The sequence below is a fragment of the Giraffa tippelskirchi genome, chromosome 7 (assembly GCF_054371585.1).
Source record: "Giraffa tippelskirchi isolate mGirTip1 chromosome 7, T2T-mGirTip1v1.2.pri, whole genome shotgun sequence".
NCBI classification, from domain to species: Eukaryota; Metazoa; Chordata; class Mammalia; order Artiodactyla; family Giraffidae; genus Giraffa; species Giraffa tippelskirchi.
In genome coordinates, this window is record NC_137281.1 from 41,445,691 (window position 1) to 41,455,486 (window position 9,796).

Below are 9,796 nucleotides of genomic sequence, written 5' to 3' on the forward strand. Positions count from 1 at the left end.
CTCTCTCCACAGCTGAAAATTTGCAAATTTCAAATGAACACATATTCTGTCTACGTTTTAAAGGTCCCCAGCCTCCAGGATCTAATGCCTGATGATCTGCAGTGGAGCTGATATGATAATGATAGAAATAAAATGTACAATCACTTCCATGTAATGCACTTGAATCATCCTGAAACCACCCCCTCCACCCCCCAGCCCATGGAAAGATTGTCTTCCTAGAAACCAGTCCCTAGGTGCCAAAAATGTTGGGGACCGCTGTTTTAAAGACATGCTTCATATAGTCACTGAACAACTGTTTATCAGGCATCTACCACATGCCCATCACTTCTAGGGAAAAGAAAAGAAAGACATGGTTCCTGCTCTCAAGAAATTCACACTATGGTTTCTAAAAAAATGGAGATAATTGCAGTATAATAGAAGTCTTGTGACAGATGCCTGGGGCACTTTGGGGGCGCAGAGGTAGCACCCTTCACCTGGACCATGTGGGGAAGGAAAGCTTCATGGAGAAAGTGGTGTTTGCAGGAAGCCTTGAGCATGTGGCAATAACTAGCTGGAGGAGGGTTTGTGGTCAGGGATGGCCTGTTTCTTTAAAAACATGGCAGGTTACTTTTGGTAGTTTACATTGGTGGACACATGGTGGTGAGACATGGTGGGAGGGCAGAAGAAGATGGAGGGGTAGGAAATGATGCTAGAAGATTAGACAAGGTCCATTCCCATCCAGAAGGCACCGAGGCTCCATGGAAGAATTTTCAGCATGGCCGTCATAGGTAGCTGGGAGTATAATCTCAAGCACTAGGGATGTTCAAGACTCAACTATGCGGGTCTTATTCTTCTAAGCCTTCAAGTCCTTCTCAAGTAATTCCCATCTCAGAGGGTAGCTACAAAGGTTACAGGGGAGATGAAAGACTTAATGCCTGAGCCAGGTACCTAGTAACTGCTATCTAGTTATACATTAGCTGTTTTTATGATCAGATCTACACTATAGGAAGCTCCTGCAGGAAGGAATATATATGAAGAAATTCAAGCTGGATGAACAGAAATAAATTAAGACACTGATTGGGTAATTGGGCAAGAGGTGACAGAAGTCTGAGTCATTACTGCAGCAGAGAGAGGAGATATTAAGGGGATCACATGGGCAGTGGGTTCTTAGAAGTGGATGAAGGTGAGACTTTCCTGGTGGTCCAGTGGCTGAGAATCCACCTTGCACTGCACGGGACAAGGGTTCAGTCCCTGGTTGTAGAACTAATCCCACATGCTGCGGGGCAACTAAGCCTTTGAGCCACAGCTGAAGAGCCCATGCGAAGCAATGAAAATCCAACACACTGCAACTAAGAGCAGACACAGCCAAATAAATTAATGAATTAATGTTTAAAAAAAAAAAAAGGTGATTGAAGGAGCTGGTGGAGTCTAAGATGCCTTCCCAGTTTCTGGTTTGCTGAATGAGTGGAGAGTGGTGTCATTCCATGGGACAATTATTATAGGACAAGCCAGAGGCTGGGGAGCGGATGAGAGTTCAGACTGGGAGGTGTTGGATTTGAGGTGCTTTTGGGTCCATCAGTGATGCTGCCTGGAATGCACTTGGATAGAAGGATGGACTCCTGAGAACTTCCTTCTCCGGAAGCTCCTCATAGCCTGGGGCATAATTTGTTCTTCCTTTGAATCTTCCAGAACCACCCTTAGGGCAGGGTCCAAAGAACCCTGTCTGTCTCTCAAAGAGACCACAGAACAGATGACTACCATCTTTAAGAAGCTTCTCTGACCACTCCCCAGCCCAGAGCTCTCTCTCTTCCCTGGACTCTTAAAGCATGACTCCTTCCTTGGGGTCACTTAAGAATTGTTGCTGTGTTCAGTCGCTCATTCCTGTCCGACTCTTTGCACCCTCATGGACTGCAGCACACCAGGCTTGCCTGTCCTTCATCATCTCCTGGAGTTTGCTCAAACTCATGTCCATTGAGTCAATGATGCCATCCAATCATCTCATCCTCTGTCGCCTGCTTCTCCTCCCGTCCTAAATCTTTCCCAGAACCAGGATCTTTTCCAATGAATTGGCTCTTTGCATCAGGTAGCCAAAGTATTGGAGCTTCACCATCTGTCCTTCCAATCTGAATATTCAGAGTTGATTTCCTTTAGGATTGACTGGTTTGATCTCCTTGCAGTCCAAGGGACTCTCAAGAGTCAATTGCTACTATTTAATTGGCACATATACCTTGCTTCAGCTAGAGGACACAGTCGTGGGTGGTGGGACAACTTCTTTTCTATCGCCCCCCACGCCCACCCCCTGTCCCTGGCATGGAGCTGGGACCTATTGCAAGCTCACCGATGAATGGAAGGATTCTGCCTCCAGAGAAAGCTCTTGGGGTTCTTTCCACTTTGTCTTCTTCTCTGTCTACAAAAATGGGAACCTGACTCAGTCCTCATGGCAGGGGACATCAGCTCAGGGAGGTGAGCCCATGTGGGGACCCTGAGATGTCTGTTCTGAGCTCACAGGGTGACATGGAGGCAGATGCTTTTTCAGTTCAGTCCCGACTCCTGCCTCGTAAACCCACACCGTTATAGTCCCCAGCTCTGAGAAGGTGGTGTCCCCAAAAGAAGTGACTCTTCATGGCTTTATTCCCTGCCACCCATTGCATGACTTTGCCTACATCATCCCTGACTCTCTCCCGCCCCACCACAAGCCTGCCTTGAGCATTTGATCTATGGTCTAAAAGTAGATGTAATGAAATGCTAAGTTTCTTTAAAAAGAAAACCACACACCCCCGAAGATTCAACCTGGGGATCATCCAATAAGAGACAATACCTAGCTCACTCGTGTTGGGCTGAGGCATGCTGTCTGCTCGAAGAAGTCTCCACGTCTCAGATCCCTGCCTCCTGCTTGGTTTCACCAATCATTTCTCCTCTTATCTTGTATTAGTTTTATTTTGTTTCTAGGAAGCCACAAATAGCTCATTTTAGTATAACATGAAAAGCATGAGCTGGAAGGCTCTCATCTCTTCCCTGGCAAATTCTTGCTTCAGCAAAGAAGTAGGACTGGAGTAAAAGGGATGTTGGAGCTGGTCCTGGCTGACTTGTGAGTGTGAGCCATCCAGGTCACAAGGGACAACCCTGTTCCTTTACTTCAAGGAAAAATGAAAGAGAAGATGCCCCAGATTCCTGCACTAGACTGTCTTCCCCTTTGTAACCAGGGACTTTAACATCATTCCTTAACCAAGGGTTACTAGGTGACCTTATAGTCTTATCAGGGCCTCAACGTTTCCTTCTATAAGATGATAGAGTAAATTAGGGGATTCCTATCAGAAGAGTTGGGCTTCCCCAGTGGCTCAGTGGTAAAGAAACCACCTGCAAGGCAGGAGACGCAGGTACCATCTCTGGGTTGGGAAGATCCCCTGGAGGAAGGCATGGCAACCCACTCCAGTATTATTGCCTGGAGAATCCCATGAACAGAAGAGCCTGGTGGGCTACAGTCCATGGGTCATATAGTGTTGGACACGACTGAAGAGACTGAGCATGCTTGCACGCATCAGAAGAGTTTGCTTGTCTAAACTGTTAAGTGAGAGAGGGTTAGTGGATTTCTAGAGCCTCATTCTTTTGGCTTCAGTTAGAGGTGACTCCCAGAGTTATGGGTGTGATGGTGCTATGCCCCTGCCCATCTCTTCAAGACCCACCAAGACCATTAGCTGAGGAATTCTACCTTTACCTAAGCTTTGCCTCCATAATGAATTCTATATGTGATTCTTGGCTTCCCTGATAGCTCAGTTGGTAAAGAATCTGCCTCCAAGGCAAGAGATCCCGGTTCAATTCTTGGGTCAGGAATTTCCCCAGGAGAAGGGATAGGCTACCCACTCCAGCATTCTGGCCTGGAAAATTCCATGGACTGTATAGTCCATGGGGTCACAAAGAGTAGAACACAGCTGAGCGACTTTCACTTTCACATGATTCTTTGTCTATAACAGCGTTTGTCAAGCTTGGCACTACTGACATTTTGGACCAGAAAATTGTTCATTCTTCATCTTAATTGTTTGCACTTGCAAACAATTTTAGCCTCCCTGACCTCCACCCACTAGATGGCCAGTAGCATCTCCCCCAAGAATGACAACTGAAAAGATCACCAGACAGCACCCAGCCTCGCCTGGGAGGGATGTAAAATCACCCTGGTTGAGAACTACGGTCTACAACACGATCACGCTGGGCTGTATTTATTACTTGTCTTTTGCTCTAACTCCGAGGTCCCTCTGGGCCTAGGCTGTGTTTATTCATTTCTGAAGCACCTAGTAGGTATGTGGAATTCATGGCAGTGGTAGGTGATACAGTAGGTTTCTGGAATGGATGGACTTTTTGTGCTTTTTATACCATAGTCATCCTCGAATTAATAAAGACTTCTTCATCACTGGTAGGTGTCAGGTGCTTGTTCTAGGGGTAACCTGAAGAACATGGCAGTCAAGGGAAGGGCCTCATGGGACTTACATTTTAGCGGGAGCAAGCTGGTCAGGGGAGATGTGCAGTAAATAAATGCACAGGTGAATGCGAAAATTTCCAGAATGATCAACCCTAAGAAGAAAATATTTAAAAGGGCCAGGAGAGAGTGATGGGAGTGGGGGTGCCTTAGACTGGGTGGTAGGGAATGCCTCTCTTACTTAGATGGTGACGTTTGAGCTGTCACTATAACTTAGGGGAGAAAGCAGAGGTACTTATGTAAAGTATTCGAAAGACAGCAAACTAGTGAATATAACAAAAAAGAAACAGACTCACAGATACAGAGAACAAACTAGTGGTTACCAGTGGGGAGAGGCAATACAAGGTTAGGAGAGTGGGCGAGACAAACTATTGTATATAAAACAAGCTACAAAGATACATTGTACAATACTTGTACAATACAGTACAATATATTTTATAATAACTCTAAATGGAGTACAACCTTTAAAAAAAGTATTATTCTTTGCGTTTTCGCCCATCGCTTAGTGCTTGATACTTTACAGGTCCTCAGTCAATATTTGTTGGTAGCCCAAATGCCCCCTCTGGACTCTGCTTGTGGAGTCCGTGCTGCAAACCCTATTGCCCTTTGAATTCTAGTGTCAGTTCTAGAATTATCAGCCAGTGGGGTGTGAGTGTACAATGTTTGCGGGCAAAGTCTGAATCAAGCCCTGAATCCTCCTTTCTCCACTCGGTTCTGTTTTGACAAAGAGAGTTTCTTTAAAATAGACAGGACAGTAATCTCTCCAAATCAATCATTTAATCACACATCAATCATCATTGTCGTCATTTAAAACCTGAAACCGCATCTGGGCACTCGGGCCATTTCCCGGTCCAGGTGTGAACCCAGGACCGGCGAGGGGGGAAATATGTGAGCTTCCCACCCAGGATCTACCTTGAGATCAAATGCCCCGGGAGGGAGGACGGGGTAACATTACCATTGTGCCCGGATAAGAAGGGCACCCAGCCTCCACCCCACAGCAGGCAGGCGGAGAGGTGGAGGAGAAAAAGAGCTTAATCATTAATAACACTAACTTGCATTTCTAGAGCCTTGAAAATGAGAATTTTGCCCTTTTTTCCCTGGGAGTAAATTGGGTCAGAGAGTTCCCAGAATTTACATTTCAATTAAAAATACAATAATAACACATTGTGCTAATAGTGAATGATTCCGACTCAGGGGAAGATGACACCACCCGCTACTTGGTTAAAGAAAAGCCTCCTTCATTGGGACGGGCCACACATCAGCGGTCACAAATCTCCTGTCTTGTTCTGGGTCTGGCGGGTGGAGTGGGCAGGGAGGGGTGCTGGGGGCCAGTGAGTGAGGCAACCCCCGCCCTACTGGGGCTTCCAGGCAAGCTGAGTGTTGGTTCCTCCCCACCTCCACCAAAATGAACCTGACTTTCTAAAAAAAAATCTAAGAAAAGATAAAGTGGTTTTTTTGTTTGTTCAGTTCCTTTTGGGTTTGTTGTTGTTTGGTTTTGTTTATTTTTTGTTTTCCAGGCAATAGCTGATGCAGAGAGCTTGCTACAGGTTCCTTCCCACCCCAACACCTCTATGAGTGGATTAAACTTTAAAAACAACCCCTCTCCCCATTAGCTCCTAAAGCTGGAATCTGATAGAAACTTCACCCCTGGTCTACACCACAACCTAAGGGCCTGGTGTTTTGGCTTCTTTGAGAAAAAGTGATTTGCAGGTCAATGGGTGGTAGTTGTGACATTGCTTCTGTGGCTTTCTTGATGAAGGCTCCCTGCCTCACTGATTTTTTAGAGTCTAAAAGGGTATGAACTGGAGCAAACTCCAGAAGATAGTGGAGGAGCCTGGAATGCTACAGTCCATGGACATGCAAAGAGTTAGACATGAGTTAGCAACTGAACAACAGTAAAAATCCCACCAGACCTAGCCCTTTATCTGGGTGCCTGAATATAAGACAGGAAAAGAGATGTTGGCCTGGCAAGTGGGGCCTCGGAGGCTGCCCCCAGGACATTGCAAGGAGGAGGTTGAAAATGTGGGCTCATAGATAGTTTCTGAAAATAAATTACCAGGCTCCATCCTGTTTTCGTCAGAAAATGAACTTTATAGGTGGGGTAAGAAAGATCCTCAGCACCCCCTCTCCAGAAGGGGGAACCTCAGAAGTAGGTATATGAACAGTTGACAGGCAGCACTTACAAACCGTGGATATCAGGACCCAGACCCCCCCATTCAGGTGTTCTGATGGACCCCTAAGGGGTCTCACGGTCCCTGTTACTCCCACCTGGGATGGACCAGGAAAAGTGAGAAGCAAACATCTAATGACATATTATGCCCTTTGTGGCCTTCCATTGCATATTATTCAAAATCTTTTAGTGGATTAAAAAACTTTAAAAATTGTATATATTCTTTGGGAAGGATGGATGCTGAGGCCAAAGCACCAATACTTTGGCCACCTGATGCAAAGAGCTGACTTACTGGAGAAGACCCTGACTCTGGGAAAGATTGAAGGCAAAAGAGAAAGGGGCAGCAGAGGATGAGATAGTTAGATAGCATCACTGACTCAATGGACATGAATCTGAGCAAACTCCGGGAGACAGTGTAGGACAGGGAAGCCTGGCATACTGCAGTCCATGGGGTGGCAAAGAGTCCAACACAACATAGCCCCTGAACAACAACTATATATATATATATGCATACATATATAGGTATACGGGCCTCCCTAGTAGCTCAGATGATAAAGAATCCATCTGCAATGCAGGAGACCCCAGTTCTATTTCTGGATTGAGAAGATCCCCTGGAGAAAGGATAGGCTTCCCATTCCAGTATTCATGGGCTTCCCTGGTGACTCAGATGTTAAAGAATCCACCTGCAGCACAGGAGAACTGGGTTTGATCCCTGGGTTGGTTAAGATTCCCTGGAGGAGGGCATGGCAACCCACTCGAGTAATCTTACCTGGAGAATCCCATGGACAGAGGACTCCATGGGGTCGCAAAGAGTCAGACATGACGGAGTTACTGAACACAGCACAGCATATAGGTATATACAAAATGAAATGAAATGCCTCAAACACCAAGTACCCAGGACACCGCAAACTTGAAAAGGCTCAAACGCAAGAGCCCTGGATACCCTGTTCTACAGCCAGGTGGAGACAGGCTGGGACTGGCCTCAAGCTGGCTCTGCAAGGTAACTGTGCTGCCCGTGATGGCTTTGAGGCTGGGCCTCTCTCTCTCTCTGCCTCTCCCTGTTTCTGAATCAGTGAAAGAAGATGGAGATCATCAAGGTTCAGGCCCTCAAGTTTTAAGATAAAATAATAATCAGAGTGTACTTACTATTCCCCAGTAGTAGCACTTTGTATACTACAATACTTGTTTTATCCCTAAATGTGGGCCAAGGTTCCTTGGTACCAAGATAATACACCAAGGTGGCATTCATTAATATTGGTCAATTATTCCTTCTTTGTTGTCTTTAGGAATCCAAACTATCCCCCACCCCGTGCTCTGCCTAGGGGCCAAGAACCAAGCCATACCTCACAGTCCACATTAGCACAACTTTGCTATTCTGCCTTCTTTAGCCTGACTGGACTTTTCCGGGACTGTTCTGCTCAAGAAGATGTTTGGACTTTCTGAAAGAACCATCACTTCTTCAGTGAAAGCATTCACAGGCAGTTTGTGCTGTGTGTGTGTGTGTGTGTGTGTGATTGTGTCTGACTCTTTGCAACCCCATGAATTCCTCTATCCATGGAATTTTCCAGGCAAGACTGCTGGAGTGGGTTGCCATTTCCTACTTCAAGGGACCTTCCTAACGCAGGGATCGAACCCATGTCTCTTGCATTTCCTGTATTGCAGGGAGATTCTTTACCACTGTGCCACCTGGGAAGCCCAAAATCTGCAGCACCCGGTATTCCCAGGCAGTCTCCCATCGAAGTACTAACCAGGCCCAACCCTGCTTAGCTTCTGAGATAAGATAAGATCAGGCTTATTCTGGGTGGTATGGCTGGTAGTTTGTGCCCTAAAATTATTTTGAATCTGTCTTCTCAAAATCCTTGCCTTGTTGTTTCACCAATTCTGAACTGTTATCTCCTGGTTCTTACCCAATCTTATTCAAGTCCCTGCATTGAGAGGGCCTCCAATTCTTCCAAGTCTCAGTAAATTCTGATCTACTCCTCCTCTTTAGAGATACAACTAGAACTCTGGCAAGATGATGGTCTCCCTTGCCCAGTAAGCTATAAACTCAACTGTCTCTTAGCAACAGGTCATGTTCATAGTATTTGGAGAGCAAGCTTTGAACGTCTATCTTTCTGACTACCTACCTGGGAGAAGTCACTACTGGGTGATAACTGTTTCTCACCACCCTCTAATTTTCCCTAATATCCTTTTATAGATAAAGAGCAGGCCTTGAGTGCAGAGCTTTAAACAGACAACAATGTCTAGTGAAAACTGGATCATCTTGTTTCATTTTAGTTGTATTCATTTTTGATCCTTTGAAAAGTTGTGTCAAAATAACACACAAACATTGCTTACCCCAGAGCTAAATTGTACAAAGCCTGTGATGAACAGCAGGCCCCTTGGTCCACCCCTCCCTTCCAACCCTCAAACACCAATCCCCCGAGGCAACTTCTGTTGATTCTTTGAGCTGTTTCTTCAGGGTTTTTTTCCGCTCTATACTTTTAAATGATATGTTTCTGTTTCTGTCTCCTGATTTTTTTCATACAACAGATAGATATTATTTCCCAATATAAACAATGGTCTCTTAGACCCCTTCTCACTCACATATACTTCCCCTTCCTTCCAATTTCCCACCATTGGTTGTTGTATTTTTCATTAAATCCAGATTTAGTATTTATATTATGATAAATGTGTGAATATTCACAGCTTCGTCTGATAGTGTCTTAGAGGATGTCATCCTTTCTTGTCCTTTGGCTTGGCTTTCTTAAAATGTCTAGGTGACTCTTCCCACACACTCCAGTAGCTCTGTACAAAGGCTCTCAATCCAATTTTACACCCGGCCACACCTGTCAGTTAATCTGTCAGTTCCATTTTTCCTGGAGACATCCCTCCTGGAGCCAGCCACCCTCCTGCCCCATCTGATCGCCTTGCTCCCTAGGCCTACAACACAGCTGTCCCCAGGGACTTTTCCTGCCACTGACCTGTGCATGAGCCCCTGTGCCCTGGATCTTATGTCTTCATCTTTCTTGATTTACTGCCTTGTTTTGATGGCGCACACCCTCTGATATGTTCCGAGAAAGAGTACAAATTTTTGACATCTGATCTGACATCCCTTTCAAAAGAGTGTTTGTTATTCCCTTCCCTTGGATTGATAGTTTGGCTGTGTATAAAATTCAAGCGTTGAAGTAATTTTC

General features: G+C 45.5%; 1 pseudogene; it reads right to left on the bottom strand.

Annotated features, from left to right (window-relative positions):
• Window positions 1-8,319: 8,319 nt before the first annotated feature.
• On the bottom strand, window positions 8,320-8,438 carry LOC145515991 (5S ribosomal RNA; annotated as a pseudogene).
• Window positions 8,439-9,796: the final 1,358 nt, after the last annotated feature.